We start from the raw sequence: 12560 nt of genomic DNA on the forward strand, positions 1-12560 counted from the left end.
ACAAAAGTGACATACCAAACTGACAGGTTTGGGAATGGGTTTCTTCCCTGTCTTGAATGTTCCCATAGGTATTCCCTGCCTTGGAAACCTTCAGAAAGATCTTTGATAACATCCTTTTGCCAGACTGTTTAAAAGTATCCTGTCCTGATTTAAAGGAAGAAAGAAGCAAAAAATCCTCAAGAGTTAAATGAAACTCTTTAGCTCGTTTCAGGAGAGGTTATGGCATTGCTTTGCATTACTGCTACAAGAGCTTTTCACTCAGCTTGCAAATCCAGTGACATTTTTCCCTAAGAAAGGAGTCCACCTTTACAGTCTCCATAAAAAGTTGGAGGAAACCAGACCCTTCAAAAGGCAGCAGCCAACTCTGCTCCATTCCTTTGAAGAATGAAGCTGCCCTGTGCTGGAATAGGTAACTCTGGATGGGGATCCTGTGGAGCCTGGTTCTTATCTTGCAGTCTAAGCCCTGGCAAGACAGAGCCACAGATGCAGCTGTAGCTTGGTCCTTGACCCCCAGTACACTCTTTTGCTATGCCCTGTCTCCAGGCAGTGAAAAATTGTAACTTGAGAGCTTTCTCAACCATTTTTCCATTAAGCATTTGGATCGTAATAGAAGAGCTTGACACACTTGACTTACTCTTTTTTTCTATTTCTTCTTGGATCCAAATTGAAGACTAAAAAAATTGGGACAAACTCTGTTCTATCATAAAACTATTGTACACCCTCCTATGAGTCAGAATATTTACCATTTTGAATTTTGAGAATATTTGTGCATGCCATAAGGCTCACACCAAGCAATACTCTCGAATCCTGCAATCTTTGTTCTTTCACACTTGGATTATTGCAGCTCTTTGGTTCTCTGCTGCAGGATCATGACATGACATTTGAACACACATAGTCTGCTTCTGGCATTTTAATTGGTTTAAAACTGTTGGTAGCATCTTTTACTGTATTAATTTATTGCTTCAGCGTTAGTCAACTGAAACCTTTACCAGATGGCAACACAGCCCCTGAATACTGACAAGGAGAAAGAAAATATTTATATGATGCAAATGTTTGCTCATTCATTAAGTATTCATGAATTGTTTTTTAGAGCTTGTTTTTGGGTGGGGGTTCTCCCTTTTTCTTTTGGTTGCAATGCAAAAGGAGCCTAAAGGTTCTAATTTGCATCTCATGGTGGCATAATTATTAATAATCTAGCTCTCTATTTTCTGCCAAAAAAAAATAGGGAAAAAAATATTTGAAAATTTAGCACGATTTTTTTCGCTACACTGGCTAGCAAAACAAGTGAAATATTCTGAAACTTCCAGAAATGTCGTTGTGTCATCCCTTCCCTTCCCCAGTGCCAAAAGAGGAGCAGGGAAGAATAAATAGAGATGACCTTGCTTCACTTCTAAGTATGGTCTTGATGACAGAACTCTTTAATACCACTCCCCAAAAACACAGGGAGCGCTAAATTTGATGCTGAAGTATGTTATCTCAGGAAATTTGCTCCCTCCACTACTGACACGTCCTTCCAGAAGTCACCCGCATCTAAATCAAATTTCTAATCATAACACAATCAAAAATGTGCAGAAATCATTTGAGCTATCTGCCAAACCCATGCATTTCTCCCTATTCTAGTAAAAGTCACAAGAGAATTAAATACACAGACAAGAAAGGAATTTGGGATATGCTATGATTTACACTGATCACAGCTTTGTTGGTCCAGTGATTTCCTCCTATGACCATTAATTTTCTGGCTGTCTTACTGAAAAAATCTATTCCTTTCTGTGTGATATATAACTAGAAAAAACAGTCTGAATTCTGACATCCTCTTGTCTCTGAACATTTGAAACCCATGACATTTTGCTGCAGCTATTTGCTAATGACAGAATGTCACAGCTACAACAGTTGGCAAAATGTACCTTTAGTTTTCTGGTCCTTGGTCCTGACTAAGCTACCTTAGAAAGTCCAACCCTATGAACTAAACTAATAACATCCTGCCTAGGAAGTTCCCATCCTCTCTGGAGCATGGCCTTTGGGTTTCAAGCCCTTCAGTAGATTAAGGCTGGGATTGCACAGATCTGCCTCTAAAGCTTGCTTGTCTCACCTGTCACTTACAGCACAATATAGATTGCTGTGCAATGCTCTCAGTTGACTGTTCTTGCCAGGACATTTCAAACACGTGGTTATTTCATCATGTCAGTTCTTAAATCCTTCTACTCAAGTAACTTATAAACGAATTAGATATTGAATTAATTAATTAATTAATCATAAATTTAAGTCATTAATTTAATACATGAATTTTGCACAGTCTTCGTGGTCTTCATGTGCCACTGGGTTCTGGCCATCCTCAGCACCTGATCCTCTTTAGTGCCTTACTGGATTGCCTGGATCCTCCCAGATGCAAAGGTAACATCCATGTGGATGGACTTTCTCTCTTGTTCCACAGGCTGGAATCAGAATAAAGCACGCTGTGATCATGAGGATGCAGTCAGCAGTGGCTGTTTCATGGTATCAATACCTTGGATCCAGGCTCTAACATTTGGTTTGTGCCAAAAGGTGTGCCAATCAATGTTCACTTCCAAAATCCCACTGCCAGCTGCTCAATCTCTGTGAGTATGTGCCAGTCCTGCCTCTGCTGGTGCTCCACTGGAAAGCACTGATGGTGCTGGGTTTTGCTCCTGGGGCCTTCCTGCTGTGGCCTTTGCTTCATGGAGCACCAAAATTCTTTAAATCGGGGTCATTTGTGGTTTCTAATTACTTGTTCGAGAGGTTCTGGCCAAACCAATCCTGTAAACTCTTGTTTTTCAAAAGAGCGAAGAGTTTACCACCTTTTTACATGGCCAACTTTATTTTGAATTACTTGCTCTAGGAATATGCTTGAAGGCTCTCAGGCTCCAAACCTAAATTGGAGATCAAAAGCTAGATGTTGGGTTTTTTTTGGTTTTTTTTGGTTTTGTTTTAGGTCCAATAAATTTCATTATTTGTGGAGAAGTTGTCATAATTTGCTGGACTTCATCTTGGCACATAAAGATGTTGTCGCCAGTGACACTCAGAGACACATCTGCTACCTCAGCAAGTATTTGGGGTGATACATGTCTGCTCCATCACACTGCCACTTTTATATCTAGCTAGGTGTCCTGTCTATCTTTCCTATCTAGACCAATGCATTCTGCTTTCTGAAGATGACACTGTAGAGACATGAAAATCAAGACATTCAAAGCCTAACTTTGAGATTCATGAAGAACAAGTCTCTCAACTTGTATTGCCAAAAGAAAACCTTGGATTTATAGCATCTGGAGATACTATGAACTATTAAATTCCTCCTGTAGATATGAACTATAAACATTTCACACATTTGAAAATACTATGAAGTCAATCACAGTATGCTGAATTTCTTCAGAGATATGTTCTGCACACCTGAATGTAAGCAAAAAAATATATATATATATATCGGCAAAACAGAATTTTATCAGAGTTGAATAAAAAATATTAGCAAGGGAGATTTTTTTTTTTCAGTAGCCAAGAATTTTGTAGGGAATCAGCATTTAACATTTGCTTTAGGAATTCATGGATAAACTATTTAGAGACTATTCTGAAATTCAGGGTAGCTGGTCTAGATGATTATGATTTGTCAGAATCACTCACTAGTAATTCAGCTTCCCCCTGGTTCAAGCGTTTGGAATGGATGTTTTTTCCCCTGCATGGAAGAGAACAGAAAGTTTTGTATATTATGACAAGATAGGAGTATAAACACACATAAGATGGCAGAAGAAAAGTATGGAAGTACAAATACTTCTACAGTTTTTCTGATAACTGGAAATAATTTGGATTTTTTTTTTTAAGCTTCCAATATAATAATACAAAAATTAGCATTTAATTGCCACAGTAATGAATAATGCCACATTTATTATTAGTCAAGTATTTGGAAGATTTTAAAGTGCTGATTAAAAAGTCTAATTTGAATTTTAATTTTAATCACAATTTTTGAACTTTTCAAATTTCCTTGTCAAATGTTTGCATCCGGATAAATTAAACAAAAAACGCACTTCTCTGATTTGCATAGTTAATGAAAATTGCATAGCTTATTTTCAGTTATCTGCCTTCAAAATGCAAATAATAGTAAAAAAATATTTTTTTTTTTTCAGGAACACATAGCACAACAGTGTAAATTGATATGAATCTATACACTAAGTTTAATCATATGAAGTAGGATTATGGCAGGAAGTATCTTCCTATCTCTTATTTGCAGTAACTTATAGTAAAAATATTACAGATATATCTTATTATATTCTCTCACCAGGCTAAGTTGATGCCATACTGAACAATATACAAGTTAGCTTTCTAAATGTCATGCAAAATTCCTTGGAATGCATGGTTTTGTTTCTTTCTTTTTTTTTTTTCCTCCCTTTTATGAATGTCTAGATGTAGATTGAAGAATGAAGAGATTTTTTCCACTTTATAAATAAGATATCCTCTTAAAGTAATTTGAGAAATAATTTCTATTCAACAAAGAGTTTATTTTTATTATCTTTTCTGTTATTATTAATGCATTTTAAAAATGTGTGCTTTAGATAAGCTAGTTTAGAGGTCTTTAGAAATATCTCAGCATACTTGACATAGAAATCTCCAATGGTGACGTGTTCAGACAGTTGTGGTACTGATGCCTCACTTTATCCACTATAATTCTATAGCTCTGCCAATTTTATTTGATGTCCAGCTCCAGAATGCCAAGATATTATAGCTGTTGCTAATGCCTGCAAACATTTTCCTGCATTTTTCTGACAAATTGCTGGAAAAATATGTCCATGTCCCTTCAGAGTAGCAGCCAGCAATGGTGTTCATGCTTTCTCCATCCAAAGGTTCATTTGGCTTATTATTTCAAACCAAGTATAATAGACTTTCTGAGATGATTTTTCTTCAAAGCTTGCTGCTCTCTGACTTGGTCAATTTAACAAATCATCTTTGTAAGCATTTATCTTGTGTTACCATAGAGAGAAAAGCGATTCCACACTCACCGTGAGAATTGTCATTCTTTTCTATACCAAGTTTTTTATTTATTGCTGAAGATAGAATTATGTGGTTAAGGATAAAGTGCGTTATTTATGTTATAGTTACAATTTCGCTAGCTAAGCTAAGCTGAAAAATTTCTGTTCATCCCCATCCCTTAGAAGAATGTATATTATGACACCTAAGAAGAAAAACGCTACTAAATGATGGTTTTTTTGTTAGCTAGGAAATTTGTTGCTTCTGTACCTAAATGTTGTCATCCCTCCATGTGCTCACTTACTCCATGCTACCACCTGAAGTCTGCAACCTGAAATCCTGAAATCCCATGTTAGATTATGTAGAAAAGCAGGGATATAGCTCCAAAAATATATCCATCGGTAGTCTTCCAAACAGCAGATGAAGTGGCAATGAAAGCTTTTCCTATCACATTAGTATCAGATTATCTTTACATTCTGCATTTCTCTTTTACATTTCTGGAGCTTTCCTTCTAAAGGCAATTATATACAAACAAAACTGTAAAAGGGCTGCCAATTACAAAATTAGTATCATCCACCTTAAATTTTCCAACCCTTATTACATTCACCATTACACTTGCATTTGGCTTTCACAACATCTATACAGACCTTTCATAGTAAGATATTTTTGTATCAAAAGTTGACATTCTTTAGCTCTTAATTCTTTACGGCAAAAAGCTTGTTTACTTCGCTACCACAGTAGCTAAAATGTTGTGGATTTTTTTGTCAAATTAACAGAAAACGTTATTTTTTGGTTCTCCTATGAATTGATAAGCAATTCATCAGCATAGCAACACATATTTCCTTAGATTTCTTCTGCAATACCATCCAAATTAATTTTTTTGGGAAAACTTTGTCGATTTGGTCTTTTAAGAAGTAAAAAATCATACAGTCATCTTATGCAAAATTCTTGATGTCTGTATCAATTAACCTATTAAGGAAGATCTAAATCTAACATCAGTGGGAAAATTCTACCATTAATCTGATGAACTTTTCAAAAGTTTTTCTTCCTTTCATTAATTGCAAATATATTTCCTTCAGAAAAGGGCACGTAAGCTCCAGACCTGTTCAGGTGCTGCTAAGTGTATTTATTTCCTTGAGATGGACATATTAAAAATTCATCCTAATCCTAGTGACACTGCCTGCTAAAGTAAAGCCTTTATTTTGCAGCTTTGGAGGGTGTTAGTACAATTTAGTTTATTTTAGCTGTTTTCAGAGTTTCTAGTGAAACTGATGATTTCACGTTTGAAAAATCTTAGGAAATATTAGATTTGCACACAACAAAAACTGTACAATACCTATGTGTTCTTAAAAGCAGAGTCTTAAATATGCTATGAGACAGATTGCAGGGTTGCAAAGCTAAAAGTATTTTTCTGAAAAAAATATTAAATTAAATTAAAAAATAAAAGTTATGTAAAGGAAGACTTGACATGTATAATCCATTGCAGATAAAGCAGTCACATGGTTAGATACCCCACAACTCATAAAATAGGTCCAGAAGGATCAGTATTTAGCAATGATGTTATACTTTGAAATAGGTAATTCCTACTTATATTTTTTTACACTCATACTTCTTCCATGTAAGGTGGATTAGCACAAATTAATTTTCATGCTAATCTATCTATCACACTCGAATGTCTCATTAAGCTTTTCCAGCTTCAGACAATTTACAAAACTAGTGAAAGCATTGCCATAGTAATTATTACTACTACTAAAATCCATTACTGGATTTTACAGTATAAAGTGCTAATATGGCAATTTCTCCTGCAGAAATTTATGACAATCATTTTAACCAAGAATAAAAATACTCACTAAAGTAATTATGATGAATTAGAATATTTTTCCAGGGAAAATTTAATTTGAGTGGAATACCCTGAATCTAATTTCAAATATGTCTGTAAGGAGCAACTTTGTAGACAGTGTTCACACAGAAACATGAAGACAGTAGCGCTGTTTTGCACAAAATTGTAACTTTTGCAACATCTTCATTGTAGTCATCTAGTTCCAAATCTTTTGCACTAATCAGAGCAATTTCTGGTATATGAAATTAATGGAATTTAAATTATGAGGATTTCTAGAAAGTAATATCACTGTTGTATTGGAATTAAAATGAAAATTTGGTACCATTGTCAATGCCAGTGAAGCATCTATATTCTTGACTCTAGCTTTTCTACTTCTTCTCACTTTTCTTTCAAAATTCTGACACCAATTTAGAACAGAAACAGGAGACATCCTCTCATTGGCATTAATTTACTACATAAGTCAATTAACCAATTGGAGCTAAAATAACAATCTGAACTAAAAAAAGGGAAAACAATGTTAGGACACAGGGACATGATTAAGTCATTAACTCCCTTGGATAGAAAGAAAAAGCTAAATATTGATTTTAGAACACTGATGGCTTAGTTGGGTGTTAGGTGTGAGAGAATTTGTCATATGTCAGAAAACTAATATGTCTGCTGAGTCTGTGATTTGTCATTTGTTAATCTTTTCTAGATTTATGACTTCAGAGTCAACTTGTGAAGGTAATTTGTTGGTTTCCCTTAGGAGTCAGGACCAAGGAAATGGAGGAGGAGTGGTTTGATAAGTAAAGTTACTGATTACAAAATTGTTTTTTTCCCCTTTACCTATCTTGAATAAGTGTTTTCTGCTACTTCACTGTTGAGGGTTTTTGCTCACAGAATTTCTGGTACAACATTTGGTTCCTTCGGTAAAATTAATTTCATTATTTTTGGATGTTGACTGTCTGTTCAAGATGTTTGCCATTTATTGCACTGTTATTGGAGATTAATTGATAATATTAAATTTGTTATTTTGGCAAGAACTCTTGCCATGTCAGAAAGCACAGGTGACAGAAGAATAGAGAGTGGGAAGAAATGTCTTAAGGCTAAGTCTTCTAGCACTGATTAAAAGGCCCTTATTATTTTCCATACACATTTCAATAAATGGGGATTATGACAATGACACATATTTAATCAGTTATCTCAAATATAATTTAATAACTTCATGTACCTTGCTACTTAACAATTTGTAGCATATGATTTAGTTTGTATAAAGCCAAGCATTGAGATTAAAAAAAAAACTTTAACAATTCAGATCTAAATTATGAGCCGTTAAAAATCTCTTCCCCTTGGTTATCATGCTTACCACAAGCACAAAGATTTTATTTGCTTTATCACGTTTAAAATGCAGATAGTCATGACATGTTAAGTGCTTACCTTACTTGAGATTAGACCAACTTCTTATCCCTCTCTTGATTTACGATCACAGTTGCCTTTGTGATCTTCATTACTCTTTATTAATTCTTTGAACCTGTGTGTTTAATGACTGAGCACACAGTGCAGTCTAAAATCAGCTCAGGGTTTTGGTGATACAATCAGGGAATAAAACAGAAAATAAGAAAAGACCACTTAAAGGAGTCAGAGAGTTAAAGACTTACCCTGTGTTTCAAGTCCACATTAATAGTTCAATGCAAATGTAGGACATGAAAAATTAATGCAACAATGGAACAGGACAGCATTATGGGGCAACAGAGAAATAGCTCAACTATGTATGAAAAAATAATGTAGGTGGGGCTTTGCTATGAACTGAAGAAAACCAGAAGTCCATTCATACTTTTTCCATTCTGAGTGATTAAAATAAATTTTTAGAAAGTCTAAGACCTATATGTTCTTTAAAGATCTGGAATGGCTAATATCCCTACAATTCAGAAAATCAGATTCCACGGCCAAAGGAACATCACATTTTCCACATACATCCCTTACCATTTTTTAACTCCTCGTTCCAAATTGTCATGAAAAGCAAAGGTGGCACTGGTGACATTTAGACACATGTTGTAGATATGAAGAGACATATGGTGACCATCTGTCATCCAGCAGTCGTCTAAAGAATGCCTTGGAAGCAAGAAAAAGGTGATGTGGGGTTTTGTGAAAAAGAACATGGTAATACCTTCCTAGAAACTGAAAAATTACTAAAATAATAAAATGGAAAATTAATGAACAGCAATACTGTGTTTAAGAATTGCTTTGTGAATTACTTTGAACTTATGCAGTATAAGTTAATGAATTTTTGTGATGAAATAGTAAATTAAAGTTATAGCAGGTAGGTATCTGGTACAGCCCTCTTTTCAGCTCCAGCCAGTCTCTGCATCCTTCAGATAAACTCCAGTTTTCAAAATTGTGTGTGATACCCATTGCATTTGTTTCTCACATCATTAAACACACATATAAGACAATAAGCACATAATATGAGCATTGCAACCTGCTATCATCTACATGAAAATAACTTCTTGATGATTTTGGTACATTTTCAGACTGCTGTCAACTTCAACAATATTATATAACAGCATGTGATTGCATTGCACATGTAAGATATCTGAGAAGAGAGTACAAGATATTTTCAATTAAAAGAGGAAGAGAAATAAGTTTTTTGTAGTGAGGCACTTGAGTTTGCCATCAATAAAAGATATTGCTCAATTTAACAGCTTTGGAAAAGGGAGAGCAAAACCTTGTATGTCAAGTCCTTCTTCACTAAAGAGTGTTACAATCCTTAGAAGTATCTCAGAGAGAAAATAAGAAAATAGCATATTCAGAAAAATTATTTTCCCTCATCCTTTCCTCCTCCTCTCTGCTCTTCAGAAATTAAATACTATGCTGGGCAATTTTACTCAACTAAAGATATGCAAGGGTTTACAAAGGTATAGTTGCTGGTAATATTGTAATGACATAGAGTAAAAAAAAGTCACCCAACTTTTTTTTTTTTCCTTAAGAAGATATATCCTGAAGAGAAATGAATGTTGTGTTAAAGTAAGGAAATTAAATATACTTCAGTCTTTTTTTCCTGTCTTGCATATTTTTCACTGTTTCAATGTTGAAAGCAGTTCAACTTCCTTTGGTCCAGAATTGTTCTGTGAAATCAAGCTTTCTATTACTGAGAGAAATACAGTGATACATTCTCAAAAACTTCAATAGCAAAAAGCATTTGAAATAAGGTAATTTCACTGTACTGTATTTAAACTGAATAGAAGCATGTTTAGAATCCCCAGCTATGCTGCCTCTTGAGGCTGCAGCACACATTTCAGTTTATCCCTTATACTAATCTTGTAGACTGACATTTTGCAGCAGAAGCTGCTTACAGAAGTTTGTAAGACTCTTATGAATGCTGTGCTATCCTCACGTAATTCCTTGGGCCAAAGAACTACTTAGAAGTTGGTGTGCTTAATTCTTTTCTTTTCTTTATCCATGTGGGAAATCATTCTTGTAGTTGGTCACCGTTTAGAGTGCTATGCAAACTTTACTCTGTCTCTAATTTGGTGCTGAGAGCCCACAGAGAGTATTTGCTTTATGACTGTATTTGTATTTTTAAAAAACAATACCAGGGAAAATACTCTTATATGATAAATATGGCACCTTCATCCATCATTTCTACAAGAGAAGAGGTATAAATAAATCCTTTTAGAGATGGCATCCACAGACACTGCTTATCCATGTAAAAATGTGCACAGCCAGAATCAGAATTTCTTCCACTGCACCACATCTAATACGAATGCTCATTTCAACCATCAGAAGGGTTTTTCTTCAAAACAGCGTAAAATCCAATGTGCTAAGAAACAAGTAGTGTAGTGAAAGCAAATGAACTGTTAAAATGCACAGACAATTATTGCTTCAGGCTAAAAGGGAGATCATTGGCCAGATACTTGAAGGGAAGCACACTTGGTGATTATTCACTGCACACTTTGACTATTCAGATGTCTAAAGCTAACAGTCTCTCAACCATATTTAAACAGGGATCCAAAGTCTGCCTTTGCACAGGAAAGCAAGCTGGCAAAAAGCTGGACACTGTCACCACACTTGTGATTTCTGCAGTAATAAACAAACAAACCAACCAGCAAACACCTAATTTCACACTTTCACCTAAGGTCACTTTCATCTGAGTTTAATGTGTTTAAGAATTCTTATTCCCCCACCCAAATATGCTCCTCAAACAACTGACAGATAGAACTTTCTGTTGTTAGACGTAATTCTAAACAAAACCCTTGTGTCCAAATGCGTGTTCTAAATCTGTCAAACGTGCACAGGAAATGGTTTTGCGTCCTGTTCTAGGGTAATTCTTAAATACAAAATATAAATGAAGCTGAAATACTTCATTTAGAAATATTTCATTCAGAAGGGCCACAGAATGCACAGGATGCAAAATATATCATGCATATAGTTAACTTCTGTAATAATTCACATTTATGGGAGGTGAGTGATTAACAAAAAATGTATATAAATAGATGGCATCTTTTAAAATTGTCACTGTGTATGTTATGCATGAGTTGAAATTTTCTAAATCTTTGTATTAAGAAGGAAGGGTATGGGAAGGAAAATTTACAATGGATCTACCAAAAAATGAGATCTGTGAAATCTGCCTGATTCAGATGACGTGTGAGTTTTTAATAAAGCCTTCAAGAGCAAAGAAATTTTCTGAAACCTAGAAATCCAGGCTCTGAAATTCATGGGTGTGTTGAAATTAATTAGATCAGCTGGAAGTGAAAGGAGATGACTGGTAGCAATTAGCAGATATTTCTGGTAGCTCAAGACACAACAAGAATTGTACTTCCTAATTAACATTTTTGAGCTTTTTTTCTTGGATTATTTCCCACCAGCACAGCTTTCTCATAAATCTGAAACCAATTTGAAAATGTCACTAATTTAAAAGCATACTTTTATTACAATGACATCTCTACTATGAAAAATTACGATGAAAAATACTCATGTTCCTAGAGTTTCATTCACTATCTGTACAGAACACTAGGCCTTTATAACAAATTTATTTCTTCTGCTTCTCAAGTGCTCTTTGATTTTTGCTTTGGAAAGTTTGTCTAGAACTGTGTTATAGTGAAGAAACAAATCTAAATCTTATTATAGATATACAGATTATACAAATTATGTTTTGAAATCTATTGTAAAAACGCAGTGTTGCATTCTGTGGAAAGTGATTTTCTGTAATTCTTTGATCCTATTATATGAAATTATTTTAGAAACTTACTTAGAGATATTCACACAGAATTTTTCGCTGATAAATAGTTGGAATCCTTGGGGAAAAAAAAACCCAAACACTGCTATACAGACTCATAGCAGAGTTGACAGAAGTTTCATCAGCTTGAACACGCACATTGTCATAGCACAAAGCATTATTTTGAAAGATCAGAAACAACACAAGGTGATTTCAGTCATAGAGTCCTAGTGTGTTTTTTTTATTAATATTATTATTATTATTATTATGTTTTCAGCTGGGGAATCTTTTGCATAGAACAAATTGCTTACCTAGGACAGTTGTCCTGAGGCTGGGCTGCCATGCAGAGGGAACGCCCAGCAGGGAGAGCTCCCAGCTCCCAGCTAGCAGAGAAGCAAGCAGACCCTGATCACACTGCCTGAAGAAGGAAAAAAAAAAAAAAGGAGGGGAAAGAAAGGAAGAACAGTCCCTGGTTCCCAACCTCTGTCACCCGTCGTGATATTCCTGAGCTGGAAGTGGGGAGAGTGGCAATTCTGGACACAAAAAAACCCAAAATGG

Source organism: Catharus ustulatus, chromosome 5 (assembly GCF_009819885.2).
Source record: "Catharus ustulatus isolate bCatUst1 chromosome 5, bCatUst1.pri.v2, whole genome shotgun sequence".
In the NCBI taxonomy this organism is placed as follows: Eukaryota; Metazoa; Chordata; class Aves; order Passeriformes; family Turdidae; genus Catharus; species Catharus ustulatus.